General features: G+C 44.5%; 1 protein-coding gene across 6 annotated transcripts in view; it reads left to right on the forward strand.

Annotated features, from left to right (window-relative positions):
• Positions 1–18,672, forward strand: part of NDST4 (N-deacetylase and N-sulfotransferase 4) — a 106,738-nt gene that overhangs the window by 16,085 nt on the left and 71,981 nt on the right. For 3 of the 6 annotated variants that reach the window (XM_038135684.1, XM_038135683.1, XM_038135685.1), the window contains exon 3: positions 209–679. The gene's annotated coding sequence lies outside the window, so the exon portion shown is untranslated. Of the gene's footprint in view, positions 1–208; positions 680–14,912; positions 15,052–18,672 lie in introns of all 6 variants that reach the window. The other 3 variants (XM_038135680.1, XM_038135682.1, XM_038135679.1) reach the window with 3 other exon arrangements.

Genomic DNA, 18,672 nt, shown 5'->3' on the forward strand with positions numbered 1-18,672 from the left:
CCTTCCACCCCAAACCACTCTGTGACTCTGTGACCTTCCCAAGGGACTCACGTGGGTAAACAGCAACCGTTCCTTGGCCTTTTTCTCATGAATTCTCATTATTAAGTAATTACAGCTTTTGGAAATGTGTTGGTTTAAGTTAAGCTTTTAACAGAAGTTTATAAATAATTTATGATTTTGCTTTCATACAAGAATTTTAATCTCACAGGCAATAAGGTTCTTGAAAATGATCTGCACAACCTCCTATTTACCCCTGAGCAAGGATTCTCACAGAGGCAGTGCCTGATGCAAGGTAAGCCCACACTCTTCATTTCTCTGTTTGCATTCCTGCAGTTAAACCTTGAATGTGCCCCTAAAGTGTTAGAAAAGATCAGACTCGCTTACAAACTGATGCTGTTCATAATGAGTTAAAGATTTCAGGGGAGGTGGAGTTGTTTTAGTACTCTTCAGGACTTACAAGCATTTGGTGTGTTTGCAACAAGATGTGTTTTGTTTTCCTGGTCAGGAGCTGAAAAATAAGATTATGAGAGAGGAGAAAAGAACATCTGACCTTTCCTAAGCACTGCAATTTTTGTCACCTGCAATTTTTGTACCTTCCATTACATCCACACAGCACTGTCAGCATGTACATGACTGGAAAGATGAGCTCTAAATCCTCCTGAAAAGTTCAAGTCCACAGGTTTGCAATACATCTTCTTTTGTGCTCTTTTGTCTTTACGTTTGCTCTCACAAAGAATCCATGAACTATAGGATTTGATTTAGTATTTCTTACTTCTGGCTGCATTCAGCTTTTAAAGTTGAGGCTCTGATCTAATTTTGGCGGTTGTGAATCGTTTCTTTGGCTGAAATGAAAATCACAGGGAATTTCGTTGTATTGCCCCGTCTCCTAATGAACAAAGACAGCGCTGCTCCAGAAAGCTCCAGATTTCAAAGGACCAAGGCTCTGAGCTTTCACAGTCCACACTGGCCAGTCAGAGACTTCCTTCTGGCAGTGTCAATAACCTGAAATGCTGCAGATCTCTAAACTGTGGAACCTGTGAGCTGAGAACCTGCTATAGACTGACTGTGATGAAAAGTGCCAGGTGGTAATACTTTCCAGCTCAGCTTAACTCTGTTATGAAGCCTTGCTTATGATTTTTAAGCCAAGGCTCATCTGGGATTCTAAAGTGAATGGAACTCAACACTTGCAGCTGGACAAGAGGGTGGCTACACTGTGCCTTGTTTCCATGCCAGAGCCTAAATACCCAAGGATTTCTTTCTCTAACATCCCATGTGGAAGGTTATATTGTTTAAATAACAGCTTTAGGCCCAGACAGATAAAATAAGACACATCTGTTATTTTTTCCTCTTAGCCTTAGTATCTGGGTAATAAGAAGATTCATTCTTTCAACTGACTCAAAGCAGCAGGCTTGTTTCTTGTGATTTTTCTGCTTTGGCTGGAAGGTAAGTTAGCAGCATCAATTGTATTAGTGTTTCTGTCAACACCCACATTAAATATGTTTCTGTACAGGAGACATCACATTCCAGCCTACTCTGGACATCTAAATTTGTCCATCTTTCATCACCTCCATATTGAAATCCAGCTACCACCTGGATTCCTGTAGGGTTTACTCAGTGAAATGTTCAGAATATTTCTGTTCCAAATATCAAATTAAAAATTATCTGAAGTTTATATTTAGGCAGGACAGCCAGTAAACCACAGACACTTTCTCTTCTATCTTTCTGCTTTTCTGTAGTGTCAGAGCAAATTCCCTAATCCAAATCAGAATTTGGTACATGCTGTGCTTTTTTGGTATTCCTGTAAGCTGCATTTATTTTCCATGACTTTCCAAGTTCAGAATGCCTTAGTGGCACTGCCACTCACCCTTTGCACTCTTTTCCATGTCCTGTGACATTTAGAAATGGATATGTGAATTTCAGCAGGATTTCCTGGGAGTTTCCTGTTGTATTGAGTGGAGAGCTTAGGACAGCAGTTTCAGCTGAGGGCTCAACTCCCTGATGTCTGTGCAGTCTCTGCTCTGCCTTACAGCCTCATTGTATTCTCTAATTTATCAGGGAAAAATACACTGATTTTGTGAGCTTCTAGGTGAGACTGAACTCAACACCCACAGAAATGCAGAATTTTTTTCTCCCCAAGTTATTCACATGCTTCAGAGTAATTCTTGTTTCTGATTTTACTCAGAAGGTCTCACAGGTTGCATTTTTCTCATCTTCCATTATTACAACTGGAACACAAACATCACAGCTCTTATTTCAAGGGGCATTTTCATATGGGCAGGGCACTTTCTTCTGGCAAACAGTCCCAGTTTCTACTGAAACAACCTCATCTCATCACTGAGCAATACTCTGTGCCTTCCTTTGGAGTACAGCCTTGTTTATGGATCTGCAAGCAACAGGAACCTTTATACAAAACTGCATTAACCCCTGCAAAACATGTTCATTGGCACTGAGACCAACAGCTTCAGTCAAGTGCCCCTTGGCAAAAATAACCAGAGACATGAACCAGTGAGGCAGTTACTTCATCATTCTCCAAGTGAGAAAATAAAATATATATATCTAACCTGGAGTCTTAGAAGTGTAAAACCCATTTGAGTTTTGTGAGCTCCAGGTTTTCACCATAGCTCTTGCTTTGGCTTTGTGTCCTTTTTTAAAGAACACTGAGGGATCAGATTTCTTCTTTTCCATGGGTACCCAGTTATGTTCAGACCCTGCTGTGTGGATTTTAGGGAGCAAATGTGTACCACACAGCCCCTACAGCCATCTGGGGCCTGCTCTTTGCATTTCCCAAAAGGCTGTTACTGCTTCTGTTCCAGCTCATGGCAGCTGCCATTTACTCTTCTACTGGAACCAAGTTCTCTCACTCCTCTGATACAGCCACAGCTGTTAACCACAGTTACGTACAGACTCCAAAACCACCTCCAGAAGGAAAATATTGCTGCATACAGTTCTGTTTGCTGATTCCTTCCAGGTTTTTTAAGACAAGACACTCTTTGATTCAGGCCAGGGACAGCCATGACAGGCTGGAAACGAAGGTGGAAATTCTATAAGCCTATTAAAATCCTAGCTGAATGCAAAATTTAGCACAGGCTTAGCTGTAAACATTTAAGTGGCCTTGTTTTGCTGAACTGAGATCTAAAACTCCCTACTTATAATGGACAACATCATTTCATTTTAAACTCAGGATCACTGTGAACGAGTTAATGCAGAAATCAATGGTACAACCTGATGGAAAGTGAGAAGATTTGAAGTTTCACTTTTTCTTTCCTTTGAAAAGAACTATGCCCTTTCTGTGCTGTTTTTCCCTCAGTCCTCCCCACCCACCATGGCATACCTATAAATGCACATTTAAGAATGCTAATTAAGAACATATTCAAAGCAAGAGCAGTAGAAGGGTGGACACAGAAAAAGGGTTCAAGCACCAAAGAGCAAATTAATACCCATAAAGAAGAAACAAAGACAGGAGAGAGAAAATGAGAAGGAGAGAAAAGAAGAGTTTGCTCTGTGCCAGTAAATGAGCTGAAAATTACATTCCCAGATGGACACCAATAGCCTTTTCTGTCAGCACTACACCAGGATTACTGCCACATGACTGAACATTATATATATTTCTTCAAGTTTACAGGGCTTTATACAAGCATCTAGCAAAATAATTAAGGAGCCACTCCGAGCTTCCCCCATAAAAGTGCTGTGCTATCTGGTTTTGCAGAATAATGGGGTATTCAAGCACCCATGGAGATGCCCATTTACCTGCTAAATGGATGTGTGCAGCCCTAAGTGTGGGTACAAATTCTGCAGGAGCAGCTTTTCAGCTGCCATTGATGGTTGATAACAGCACCCTGTGGCTGGGCAGAAGCACAATGAACAGGTGTGGGACACCGACTAAAATTTTCCTTTTGTTAAGGTCAAGGACTAAAGTTTCTGGTGTAAAAAAAATCATGGCAAGTGGCCAAAACATCTCAATCATTGTAAACAACACAGCTACTGCTCAGAAATTGTGATAAAAACAAGTAGTCTTTCAATTATCTTTGAACACTTGCTCTGAAGTTTAGTTCATGCACACAGGTATTTGTATTCAGGGATGCTGATTGCTGCCAGGGGATGAGACTGCTGGATCATGTGGTTATCAGCATTTGGTTAATGGAAATATAAAAAAGTGGTGGGAAGAAAGCACAACCCCATTGGATCCTATTTGATGTCAACTCTTTTTTGAACAAGCCTGTCCAAAAGCACGACATGCTCTATCTTAGCCACCCATGTAATCCGAGGGATTCCATCTCAGTCTTTGTTTCACATCAGATTTGGAGGCGGGAAGTGGCATTTTGTTATGAGAGCCTGGCAAAACACCCACAAGCAAAGGATAATATGTAGTGTACAAAGAGGGACTCCCTGTTCTTGCTCACCAGAGTCAGTAACGGGCACCTAAAAAACATCATTGTTACCTGAAATGCCTTTGTAGTTGCCAAAAACATTCCACAGTGCCCATCAAAAATTTATCAGCTAGAACAAGATGAAATGGAAGGTTAAAAATGAGTGCATTACCTATAACAGATTATGAGTATCACCAAGGTAATTTTTATGCACTTTTAGGGACCTATTCAGAAGAGACTAATTATGAGAGGCACTGCCACCAGAAAACACATGAGCAGAAAAACAGGGTGCTGTAACAGGTTTAAAATGTGTCCAAGAAAACACTGAAGGTTTGGATTAGCATTTCCTTAATTGCTGGAGCTGTGAGATGTCAGGAACTGCTCCCACCTTGCCGTCTGTGCCTCAAGTTGTTTAAAGTACTGGTCCAGCCAAAATAACAGCATTGGCTGAGGTGAAGCTGTGTCCTCAGCTGGAATTAAAGCTGGAGCTCCTTCTACACCAGAGGAGTTTTACTTCAGTCCCAGTTTCTCTGGGAAAAATGGATGAGTAAATTGCCTTTAGGGCAAGGACACCTATGGGCTGAGCAGAGCAACAGACCTTACTGCATCCTCCTGCAGCTGACTGACCCAGGAACAAGCTTCCTAAGGAGTGCCGAGCCAAAGGAGAGAGACCCTGCCAATGGAAGCACAACCCTCCTTACTGACACTCAGCATCTCCCACTGCTGTGGCATGCTCTAGCTCATTCCACAGGAACTGACACTGCCTGCAGCAAGGGATGGCTTTGAGTCCCACAAGTATTGATGCTGGGGAAGCCTTTCCCAAGTGTTGAGTGTTCATTTCTTGAAAACCAGACACTTGGAAAATGCTCCAAGTTGAGGAGCCAAAACCACACCTGTCTTAAAACATCAGGTTTGTCATGGTGAATGCCAAAGACAAAGCTTTTCCAGTCTTTACAAGGATTTTCCCCTGTTATACTGTACACCAAGCCTGGCTTTGGAGAGCCTGTAGAACACAGAAACCAGCTAAAAACCAAGCCCTGATTTACGCCATGGGTAAGCTGTGCTAAATCCCACTGTGAGAAAACACAGCATCTCTGGTATTGCCAGGCTCTTTGCAGGGCATGGCAAGCAGCTCAGTTTCAAGTGAGATATTTAATATTCTGTCTTATTTGTTGGATAAAACTTGTAATTTCTTGGCTTCAGATTATTCATGAGCAACCAACATTCGACATGAAGAACATTTTGATGGAACATTTGGTGCTCTCAATATAGGTTGCTTCTTGATTGTATGCAAGTCCTTAGAAAATCAGAGCCATGGTGCTTGCATTCACAATTCCAAATTTAATTGCTGTAACTGTTCTGCAATTGTTGCTTTAAAGGCTCTGCTTGGACTAATGCTCATAGTCCCGCAAGATGAACTAACACGCTTCAAATACAAAAGACCTTGCTGATGGAGGACGAGGGACAAAAAGCTCTCTCCACCAGTTTTCATGGCAGGTTTCTACAATCAAAGTCCAAGGGTCACATGCACCAGGGCTGGCACAGGAAATCCCCTCCCACAGCTCCAAGGACAGGCTCATCTCCCCTGCAGAGCACCCCCTGCACTTCCCCTAACTCTGTTCCCCACTTGTGAGCACCTTGTGCTCAGACAGGGAAGGTACCCAAGTGATCTATGCTTCTGCACTGGAAGCTGCTCTGCTTAACAGCTTTTCCACCCTGTTTTCACCATTTTTCCATCTACCTTCTCTTCCATTTTTAGATTTTCAGTATGAACAGGACTCCTCTTGGCTACTGGAAAAGTGAAATGTCATTAAATAATTTTGCTGGGTGGCAATCAACCACCCTTCTCCCACCAATCACTCTTCAAACATGCAAGTAAAGCAGAAGTATTTTGAATAGAGATCCCTTATTTTTATTTTCTTTTTCCCCTATTTCTCTTCATTATGCTTTATTGATAGGTGAAAGGCTAATTCGGTCTCAAGAGTGTTCTGTGTCCACCCCAACTATTTCACTTCAATAAATAACCTTGCTGTGAATACATTTTAATTAGTGATTTCATAGCTGGAATTGTGCAATTGTAATACAGCAGGCGTGAGGAGCTATTGAAATCGTATAAAAAGGCATCATTATTTTCAAAAGCTCTGTGGGAATAACACAGGTAAAAAACTCCCCTGCTGGCACCTGTTTTCTGTGTCCAATGTATCATTAGCACCTCACATTCTCTCTGTATTCATCAAAGGGGAGACTACAGGTGCTGCAGGATGCTCCCACAGTGCCGGAGATTTTCCTTCTTTGTTTGCTGTTCCTTGCTGAGGTCATTATAACGAAGACCAGATTTTTAGTTCATTTGACAGTTTTGTTCTAATTGACTGAAAAACATTGCAAAGAAAAATGGGAACAAAACCCAGAGATTCAGAAGGATTTCCCTGACTCTCTGGGCCTGGCCTGGGATAATGTGCAATAAGTAAAGCAGGGCCTAAGAATAAAAAATCAAACCCTCGTCATAGGTGTGAAGGCAGGCTGGCAAGAGCTTTGAGGAGTGAGCAGAAGAAACATCTTGAAAGAAGCATCAGCTCATTTCAGATCTGAACTCAAACTTGCAAGCGAGATGCTGGGCTAGAGGAACTTGGTATAAAATGAAGGGTCATGACAATGTCTGGAACGGATTAAATCAGGCACTGGTTACCTTTACTGGGATGCAGCTCAGTTCATTTGGCCATTGCTCTCAGGACACACCCTGTGGCACAGAAGAACAAGAGCGATAAAGGCCAGCTGCATTTTTAAAACAGGCTGCATTTGATTTACACGCTCCCTTGAAGGCCCTTTTTGTCTTATATACAAAATTATCATGTTTAAGAAAACTGCCAGAACTTCACTGGCTGTCAGTGAAAACAAGAAAGTTGTTCTCAAAATGTAGCAATTTACACCTACTTAGAGTGACTACAGCTAAGGAACAGCACGTATGAGCTGTCATATCTGCTCCCTTCAACTCCCTCGCGTGTGGCTGTGGCCATTCTGGCGAGATTCCTGCCCTGCACAGTCTGAGGGAGCGGGCTGCCTTCAGCTCCATGTGCTGGCATCTGAGCCAGCTCTGCCAGCCTGGCCAGAGCAGCCTGGCACCAGGGGCTCAGCAGCCCTCAGTCCCTCTGCAGAGAGGGGAGCCACGGGGTGTGCCCAGGCTGCTCCTCATTTCTGGGAAAACCACAATGCTGGTTATTCCCACCCTACCTCTGTGTTCCCATCTCCCTTGGGCTTTGGACTGTAAATCTCAGAACTAAGAGAGGAAGTAGCTGCAAAGATTGGATGCAGTCCCTGTCTGAGCCCAGCCCTGTCCCTGACACAGCCACCAGCAGCTCAATGGGCTCTGGGCACGATGGCATTCCCAAGAGGGAAATTTGCTGCCTGTGCAGCCGCACGTGGCTCTGCAGAGGGAGCGTGGCAGTGCTGAGCCCTGCTGTCCCCTGGGCCTGGAAGTGGCAGCTGCCCCTTAATGGAGTGTGTGCAATGCAGCTGACTCTGCTCAGGGCTCAGCCGGTGCCGTGGCTGCTTTGGCAGAGATTCTGTGTTCACAGCCCTGCTCAAGTATCTAACCACAGTTAACAGGGAGAGAAAAGCTGATGGTGTCAAACCAAACTCCTAGGAAAGGCAGTGAAATGGGAGTGTCGATACTCATTTGAAACTGCACTGATTCAGAAAATGAGACTTTTAAAATCCTGCAAAACTAACAGATTACAAAAGCAATTCACTGAACCTGCCATGCCTTTGAATGTGCATCTCACTGCAAAGGCTGACAGTGTCTCTACTTCTCCTCTTGCAATGCAGACCTGGCCTCTGCCTTGCTCATCCCTCACTGGTGTTCAATCGTTTCACCGTTTCTCCTGACTAGCTCTTAAATGTCTCCAATCCTAAACATCAGCTGAGAGGAGCAGGACTGGCAGAGGAGGAGCTTGCTTGGGAGTGACCTCCTCAGCACAGCAGAGCAGAGCAGCGTCCCTCCCTGGCAGCAGACTGCTGCAGATTCATTACCTGTGCATGGCTCTAGGCAGGAAGGTGCTGTCATCAAGAGCACCAAGTAAACAGGAGTCCTGTTTCCAGAGAAACCTTGGGGTAAAAATTATGTACAGATGTCCTGAGATCACCTGCATGAATCCATCAATACTGAGGGCTTTGGAAGAGGAGGAGGAGGTTTGAAGATGGGGACTGGGAGTTCAGAAAGCAGTCAGGTCACCTGAAATGCAGCAGCCCTAAAACCTGGGGTCAAAAGCAGGGGAAAAGCCAAAAATCATAAAATAGTCCCAAGTAGGAATGTTTAGTCAGTGATGCAAGAAATTAAGACTGAGTTATTTGCTGTGCTTTTCTATAGGATGCTTGGGAAGAAGTCTGAGCAGCCTGTACAGACTTGAAAGGAACACGTAGTAAAGCAACTCAACAACAGAGTTTAAAAACTAGAGAGGGGTGGATGAAGAGTTAAGATATAAAGGTCACTGTGCAAGGACCTTGCCAACTCTGTATTGTGTGCTTTCCCATCTATCTGAGTTTTAAAAGGGAAGAGAAGCACACTGAAGTTGCAAAGTGGAATAGACTCCCATCTGGTTTGTACAGATAAAACTCCCAAAATGCTGTGTATCACTGAGGAAATCAAAACACAAAACAAAGTTCTGCTGGGAAAAAAACAAAACTGAAATCAAGAAATAAACAGAAAAAAAATTATCCCCACCTGCTGCCTTGCAGTTGGTGGAAATTGAACATCTTGGATGCATCTGTGTGCCCTGGACAAATAATTGCTGATTACCATCCTAGGGGAAAGCCAGAAAAGCAGGGGAGATGATAATCCTCAGAGCATTCCCATCCTTTTCATGGAGTGTGCTCAACAAAGCTGTGATCACTTACAACTCCTGATGAGATGCCTCCCCTGGTGACCAAAGCTCAGCTTTTCCCAGATATGGCAATCTTAAAAAGAGGAGAGCAGGGAAATTGTCCACTCCATTTATATTGCTCAAGTCTGAGTGAGAACAGGTACCTCCAGCTGTTCAAGAAAGGGCAGAGGGAGGCACCACATGTTCTCCAGCTCCCTCTCTGCTGCACTGGGCTCTCTGTGCACATCAGTAAGAAAAGAGGCTGAGTTCTATTCCTTCCTGATGTTCCAGAGAGGAGCAAGTACCCAGGATTGCACACCAGCCTCACAGAGATTGCACTCTGCTCCTACAGAACAACCACCCCCTTCTCCTTGGACTTTCTGAAGGGAAGAATGAGATGTGGGTGCTGGGTGGTTGGACAGAGGGAAAACACTGCTGAGACACTCAATATTAGCTCTACACTTGTTGGGTCTCCAAATTAGGATGGGAAAGCACAATGCAGTCCCTGCCTTAGCCAATGCAAAGGGAACATCTTTGCATATTTTTGATATGTGATCTTATCAGCAGAAGGCTTTTTCTTTTCAGTAAAATAAATCCTTGTAATTCCACAGTACAGAAATCTGACAGTACAGAAAGTCATCTTCATGATGGCTGAAAGTCTCTGCACAGCACATATTGCAGCTTAGGATAATTATTTATTACTGGTGTTACTACTCCTGAGCCTTTAATGCACTTGTGGCCAGTGGGCAGAAAATGAGCAATCCCTGGTGACAACAGCAGAAATGCACTGCTTCCCATGGCAAGTAACTTTTTAAAGTTCCTGTCAGGCTGTAATATTTTTCCCCTCCATACAAGGGTACTAAAATGAAAACTTTGGATATATAATCAGAGTAGGCTGAGTTCACTCCTGTGCCAAGAGGAGTCAAATGAATCCTGGGGATGTTAAAGCTGAGAGGGGCCTTCTAGATCATCTTGGTGTGCCTCCCTTCCCCTGGCCATGAACAGCTGCTGCTGTCGCTGGAGCACCTCCAGCTGCTCATTAGTGCATTAACATTTTCTACAACAAACTATTTACTATTTATTTTTCTATGTCTCTATTTTCTCCTGTACCTTATCAACTACTCACATCATCGCCTCTACAGTCACAGCGAGCTTTCTTTACCTAGGTTCTGGTCAGACTGACCGTCCCTCAAGAGGGCCTTTTTCTCCTACAGCATGAAAAGAACTTTCTTCGTTCTGGTTTCCATCCATTACATCTTTTAAATACTCAATAATTCCTTAGCATTTTTAGATTCACTACAGTGAAGGTATTTATAGACAAGCACATCCCTCCCTCTCTGCTCCAGTACGGAGGCACAGAAGTGACAGCCATGTGACAAACAGCCAAGCTGAGGAACCACGTGGGAGCCTTTCAGAGCCATGAAGAGGAATTATCAGCCCCCAGTGCCAGCATGTGTGTACACACACACGTGTGCCAAGGCAGAAGCAAAGAGAGCAGGGCTTTGCTGCATGACTAATATTCCTTCTCCAGGAATGGCTCTCCTAAGGTGCAAGGACCTTAGGAGAGCCAATTTTATCTATTTCCACTTCATAGAAACAATCACTCTGGAGGTGAATTAAGTCCCATGAGGGGATCCCATCCATCTCTTTGCCATCAGGCCCTGCAGAATAATGCCTCGTGTTTTCTGCATTCAGCTGCCCCAGCCTTAAACAAGAGGTTCTCCTCCCTTGCCTGCATTAGGACCTGAGTTTAGCCATGCCATGCTTCCTTACTTGATGGAACCCGTGGGTTTCGGGCTGTAAATCCCCCCGGCTAGCTTGGGATTTATGCCCGCACGGATCCTACATGGACGAAGTAAAGGACGAGAAGCGCTCTTTCTCCACGTGGTTCTGATGTCCTGTTTATTAGCTGGAAGGGGACATCTGCATCGTAGGGTTTCCAGGTGAAGAAGAGAGAGAGAACGCCCAACTCAAGGGACATTTATACCCGCGGAATGGGAGGCGGGGACAGAAGGCCACACCAGTGGGGAGGGGCGAAGGGAGGGGCTTCAAGGGACAAGACCACAGGTACAAGACCTCAGGTGTATCTGAGGGATACGCCATCTGAGGAAAGGGGGTATACATTTGTATAACACAACACCCAGTGCAGTATCCAAATAACAATTTAGTGCATCACAACACTTACTGGCTGGACCAGGAGCAGAGACCTGCCAGTGCCCAGCAGGAGCTTCATCCCCTTTCCCTCTAGGCCTTCTCCAGCTGCAGCACCCAAGTTATCCACCACCACTTCCCTTAGGTGGAATTCATCATCCACACGTGGCCCTCCTTCCTCCTGGTGTCACGGTACCTGTGTTTTCCCTAAAACGGCTTTGCAGAGGTGATCTACAAAGAAAACTACCACAACATTTTACACTCTCAGCTGACTGCATTTCCTGGTTTTCCAAAGGGAAAACTCTCTTTGCCATGTTTCCTCTCTCACCAATCTGCTTGTTACAGTTTTTTAATATCTTCAGACCATTTACCTGGCATTACCCTTCTGCCTCCTGAACACCAGAGTACCTGCCTAGCAGTCTTGGGACGGATCATCTGGATGCAGGCTACTTTTTTCCATTATGCAAATATATATTTTTACTGAGAGTTTGATCCATTTCCATGTACATTAAAAAGAGCTGGTGCTGTTACCAGTAGCTGCAACTTACACATACCCTGAGAAAACCAGCATTAATGCCAGCAGCATAGGCTTAGTAACAGATAAAACTTGCCAAAAAGTGTTGGAAGAACAAAGCAAGTCCAGTAGGTTCAGAAGAAAAGGCTAGCTGAACCCTCAGAGTAACCAATTTAAATATTGCTAAATATAAACTTTTATTCACTATAAAAACTTCACAGGATGGTCTCACGTTGGATTTCAGTTTAGCTCAGGTCTGTCATTTCCAAAGACTTCTTTTGCTGTAGTTCAAAGCTCCATAAAGTAGGTGCAGAGATGGTAGCATAGCAACCACCACAAAGTGAGTTTAAACACTGAGAAAATGAGCTTTTAGCTTTCTAATAGCAGAGCTTTCATATTCATATCTCCTTGCCGGCTTTGAAACACCTGTGTCTATTCCAGCTGACTTGGCTTCATTCTGTCAGCACAGAAAGCTGCATGGCATTACTGAACTCCAATTAAATGAACCTGGTTTGTGTGAATATTCTTTGGTCATGGACAAACAGAAAACTGAACTGTGAATGGTGAGGAATTAATTTAGTTTTTAAATTAAATTAGCATTTCCTTGAAACAGAAAAGGGAGGGTTTTTTTAGAACCAGAATTGGTTCCCAGAGCGGGCACAGGAATAAAGCTACTTTTTCCTGCTGACTAAGGAAAATCAAATAAACCCAAACATTCACCACTGTGATTGTAAAAAATGGGTTTTGAGGTTATTTATGTGCCCTGTCTGCACAATAACGTGAACTCTGTCAGAACAGCTGAGGGACCAAGAGTTCAGTGTTCTGGCACCTTGGTGTCTTTACCCATTCACCTGAAGTGAGTTTAAAGCTGCAACTGGTCCTAGATTTGCATCTTTGTTTGAAAAGATCTTGGTGCCTGGAGAAGTGGATGTGAAATGCTGACTTAAAGAGCATCTCCAGCTGGTAACATCTGCATGCCCGTGCAGGCACACAGCCAGAAAAGCAGTGGATAATAATCAATGAACACTTTTAAACTCTAATTTTGCATCTTTGTTAGGCTTGAAGCCTTTTACCTTCTCCATTATTTTTTTAATGAGGGTGATTTTTCCTGCTGATGTATTAACTGCAGTGGGCACAGAAGATCCCATGGGAGGTATCTCACACCAGGCACACACTCCAGCTTGGATTTATCCTGGAATGAAATGATTTCTACCCCACTGCAGGCAATGACAGGAGATCTCTGATCAGTGCACTTTCACCTGTTCTCCCTCCTGGCCAGTCAGCCTCACAGGCACACACAGGCAGACTCTAAACCTCTGACAGCCAAAATTGGTTCCAAACTGCACTGCAGATCGTGCAGCTGGGTGTGATCCTTGCTAACGTGGGAATGCCAGAGGCGGCAGAGCCGTGTCCAGGGCACCCGGATCCCCGTCAGTCCTTGGCGGTGCCTGGGAAAGGCAAGGGTTGGATGAAGGGCAGGCGATGGCTGAGCAGAGCTGGCTGTGCACACGGTGGCCCTGCCTGTGGGTGCTCTGGGGGGCTGCCAGCCCCAGCGCTGAGTGACAGAGGCTGCAGAGCCACAGCTCGCTGCCCTCGCCCCGGCATTCCCCCACCGCCTGCGGGGCCCGGCTGGGGCTGGGGGTGCTCAGGGCCAGGGGCGCTCCCACACCCACAGCCCCTGTGCTGGCAGGGCCCGGGACTCGTGGCTTTCTTGTGGCAGGGCCACGAGGCACGATGGAGAGCTCCTGGAGCGCCCTCAAATGAGCTTCCACCTCCAGGCTTGTGCACGATAAAATAATTCCCTCCTCTTACACCCTGCACACAAATATTCACTTGCTCTCCCGCTTGTTCCATACCCAGTTTTCCACAAAAAGTCAAAGTGAGAAGTTCTTCAAGAGAGACCCACCACTGCTACCGCTTAGACACAAAACCACAAAACTCGTGACTCCAGTCAATCTTTTGCATGACTGAACTTCTAGAATGCCCTTTAGTATGGAGTTTTCCGTTTTTAACCCAAACACTAAGTTTTCCTCTTCCAACAATAACTCTGTTGGCAGCATTTCAACAGTTCTAGAAATGGTGTTATAATTCTTCTCACCAGTGTGTGCAAAGCCTCTCAAATTATGGAGCTTTACAACAAAGCCAACATGCTTACATGCGGGTTGCAGGGGATTAACCAAAGCCCAAGGTTATGCAGATTGGCTGGAGTTCTGCAGAGCAGAGCTCTGGAGAACATGCTCATGTCCTTACTACACACCTCATTCCTGTTTGATGGAAGGACAGATCCACTGCCATAATCAGTACTCCTATTTATGATTGACATCAGCTTGCAATATATGCTGCTGACTCATCTTCATTTTCCATAAGCATTCTGCATTGGAATGTCATTGCCAATGACTTATGAGCAACAAAATAACAGCAATGCAAAGAACAGCTGTGTTGGATAGTTATTGATTATTGAAAAATGTGTTATTAAAGATGTCAAGTGTTCATGTCATCCTAGAAAGCCTCAAATAAATTTATCAGAGCTCCCTTCTAACTGTTCTTTTGGGTCTAATGTATGTATTCTTGTATTCACCAATATAGGGGTGTGTTGGGAAATGTTTATTTTCCCTGCTGTGTTTATAGAAGCTGAAATGTTTAATTTTCTAACCAGTGTTAAACAATATGTCTGTTGAGAACATACAAATATTGAAATGGTTGTGGAGAAACACTCCACTGTGTGCTCTGTGTTAAATCAGGATCATACAGATTGATGGCTGCAAATGCCATGAGGTGTCATTAACTCACTTTCAAATAACTCCTGAATGTGCGAGTTAACGAGAGATGAACTCCACAGAAGTGCAGAGAAACCCACTCTGCCAAATCTCACGTGAGTTAGGAGCTGGAAATTGTCATTTACAGAGCACAGACCCCTGCATTAACTGTGAGTTTCCTGTAATTCTTCTCTTTCATTGCATCTACCTGTTTTGGGACCCTGGCCAGTACAGCCAGCCACAACCTGCTCTTCCCCACTCTCTCCAGATTCTGAAGTAGCAGAGAGCAGAAAATGAGACATATGGCTCCAGAGAGGAGGCCCTGGCTGCCAGCACAGACTGCCACATCAGCAACAGGAGAGCCCCTAGGGATGCACCTGGACTCCCAGGAGGGGACCTGGCCTCAGGTACAAAACCTGGATGGAAAATTGAATTCAGAGTAAAAAACAAAAAGCCCAAACTCACTCATTCACCCAGCTATTTGATAACCCATATTCAAGTCCTGGACAAAGGTTTTTTTTTTTTTTCCTACTCCTTTTTGTATCACTGGTTTCTGCTCCTGTTGGTTACTTTTCTTCCCTATTCTGTGAAGAATTCCAAGTGCCAGCAACAAGAAGCTGCTGTGAGGCTCCCTGGATCCCTTCTGTTGGGAAACAGTCAGTGAAACAAGGAGTGCCATGGATTTCAGCCTCGCTGACTGAGCTCCAGGGCTGAGTACAACATTTACAGTGGGGCTTGTTCTTAGTGTCACTGCTGGAACAGAGACTTAAAAAAAATAATTTAACCATCTCTGTACTTCCACATCTTAGGCAGGATAACTTAGGAGAGATTTCAGGCAGTAAATAAGTACAGGAGAGAAATTTAGGATATGAACTTGTTTTAAAGGGGCATGGATCTTTCAGTGTTCCAACTACCCAGGGGGCTGAGACAGAGGGAAGTCAGAGCCTTGTGCTGACAACACAACAAAACCAGAAAAGCACAAAAGGAAAGCATAATGATAACTGCGCCCATGTGTCCCACTGGAAAGAAACACAGGATACAATCAGAAATGCAGAGGATTGCATGCGCCCCAGACACATCTCTACAAACCCTGTGTCCAGGACAGACACCACAAACTTGGGCCCTTTTTCTTACGGGCTTACCCAAGCACCTGTATTACAGGAGGGCTCACACTTGCTGTGACCTGGTTACTGAACAGAGCACTGTAAGCTAAAATGGGACTTTTCCCCCTACAACCTACAATTAGGTAATCTACAAAATTAATTTCCTTCACGTCTAACGAGGCTCTGTTATGTGGTTTGGCATGCATTATCGTGTGTGTTCGTCACAGCCTGGCTGAAGGGAAATGCACCATAAATTTACTGTAACAGCAATTTTCCTTAAGGTACATCAGCACAGATGAATTGGCAGACCCCTAAGACAGGGCTTAAATCCATCTGTGATGCAACATTGCCCTCTATGGGAGCCCAAGGTGGAACAGATTTACAACAGAGACACACACGCTGCTGCCCTCTGGTCCTGTTCATTTTTTTAGCATAGTATCTGCTTTCCTAAAACACTTCTCTTGAACATAAAAGCTTGATGCCACCAGGAGAAATCCACCTACTATCCTCTCATCATTTCATTTATTTATTTCAAGCCTACCCTTCCAATTGTAACAGATAACTCTATATCTGGTATTTAGCTTTTATGTGATAATTTCAGTCCACAGAAGCCCTGCTCCAATTGTGTCAGCATTTCTGCCATGCTTAGAAACAACAAATAAACAAAACTTAAACCCAAGTGCACACAAGGCAGTAACCTCATCACCGGTATGAACAGGCAAACAACATTTGGAGTATGATTTCTGAAGTGCCCCAAAGTCTTCAGAGACTCCAAAATATCATTACAGATATTTTCAAATGTAACCTGCTGAACACTAGTGCCATGAGTAAAGCAGGAATGAACATGACAAAGAAGTACAATGGTTGGGTAGCAAACTGTTATTCACTTGGAGTGCTCTCTAGATTATTCCATCCATGTTTTTCTTTGCTCATTTTCATTAAGTCACCTTTGTTTTCTTTCCATGAGAAAAATTTATTTTAAAAAGAAACCTCAATCAAAAGATGGCTGGAGAGCAACGATCACTGGGCATTGTTCACACTGAACTGTATTCCACATTCAAAACAAAAACCCAGCCATTCCTTCTGCCACCATCCTGATATTTTAGGGTTAGCGACACAAGTCCATAAGCAATTCCTACCTCAAGCCAAGGGAATCAATAGCAGTGAGACATGAAAAGCATTTCTTTAGCTTATTAACTCTGTTCTAGCAGATGTTGCAGAGAGATTGCACATCTCTAGAGAAGACCAGTTCCAAGTAAATATAACATCATGACCTTGATTTCCCTTGCCAGACTAGAGCATTTTCAAGCCTTCAGCCTCCCTTGTGCTGAACCCAGGTCTGTGTGGGGTTTCTTAATTTTATTTTTAAGCACAGCCTAGTCACACAAGTCTGAAATAGGCCTTGGGGCACACTTCCATTTCCCATTTCAGGATTTCCCACCCTACTGGAGCATTAGCATGAGGCCTCTTCCTATAGCAGCAGATAAAGCAGAAAACAAATTATAATAGGGTGACCTAAAATCTTAAAAAATTGCTAGGAGTTGAAACAAAGCACTACACAACAGGATCCATTTACTACAGCAATTCTAGAATACCAGTTTGGGAGTGTGTTAGTAATGGATTTTTCACTTTGAGGGTTTTTCAAGTTTTAAGTTATGGGATATAAAAAGCTCTGCTTGTGTGAGCTAACCTAGAAAAAAGTCATCCTTAGAATGCAATGGAAGCTTGATATCTAGGTGGCAAGGACAGAAGAGCAAAAAGAGAAAGATACATGTTCTTTGTAGCTCCTCCTTTGAAACTACCATTCCTGGTTTCACCTTTCATTCAGAGGTGGATTAGAGTATTAAAAGAGTCTCTGTAGACATGTTAAAGGGGACTCCCACTGGAGCTCTGGTCTAATTAAGCTGCTTTATGAATCATTCCACTTCGACAAACTCAAAATTTCTTTTAAAATGTAATCACTTAACACATCAAACCGAGAGTTCAAGCCCCTTTGTTTTTAATAATCAAAGAAGAAATGCTTGGCTTTGACCAAGCATTTGTAAGCCATCACCTCATTTTGTGGATGAACTCTTTATGATAATTGCTTTGCCAGCAGCTGGCCTGCATTGCTCTCTGTCAGCAGCCCCCTTTCCCCTGCCCTCCTCAGCAGCCCTGCCACCGCTCAGACATGGCAGCAGAATGCTGGTGTCACACGGAGAACTGTCCCAGCCCATGGAGATCCCCAGTCAGCATTGTGGTGCTGGCTTGGCTGGAGACCAGCAGGAGCTGGAACGGCTCTGCTGAAGTTCCTGCAGGGAACAGCAGAGCCCTGCCCAGCCCTGTAAGGAGCCCCTCGCAGCTGCTGTGAGCAGCGCTGTTCAAAATGTGTCACCACCCAACCCAGCCCCTGGCCCAGCCTGAACTGGGGCTGGGAGCAGAGGCACAACGGGGTCACCCCACTTCTGTCTGCAGCGCTGGGGAGCAGAGAAACCCTCTGGTGGTCTCTGGTGGAGCACAACCTATGTGAGTCACACAGCAAATGATTCCCTGTGCTTTCACAGGAAGGGGACATGGGGGCACTGCCAAAGTTCCCGGCTCTGGTTTTGTGACAGTCTGCAATGCAGGGGGGCAGCAGCCGGCTTCTCTGGGTGAGGCAGTCGGATGAATGGGACCCACACCTGCTTTTAGTCTGGTTCTTGCAAGGATGTACAAAACTAGACTGACTTGCTTACCAGCAGGGAGGTCACAAGAAGAGTCATCATGGAAACAGAGCCAAGGGGACACAGCTCTTCGACAGTGTTACATGTTACAGGGACAAACAACAAACCCAAGGGGGCTGAGCAGAGCTCAAACCTGCTCACTGCTTTAGTCTCTCCTGCTACACTGAGGTGTGGCCTGGGAAAAAGCTCTTCTCTCTCCAAGCTCCACTCCTGCCCCCTTGTA

The sequence above is a fragment of the Motacilla alba genome, chromosome 4 (genome assembly GCF_015832195.1).
Source record: "Motacilla alba alba isolate MOTALB_02 chromosome 4, Motacilla_alba_V1.0_pri, whole genome shotgun sequence".
In the NCBI taxonomy this organism is placed as follows: domain Eukaryota; kingdom Metazoa; phylum Chordata; class Aves; order Passeriformes; family Motacillidae; genus Motacilla; species Motacilla alba.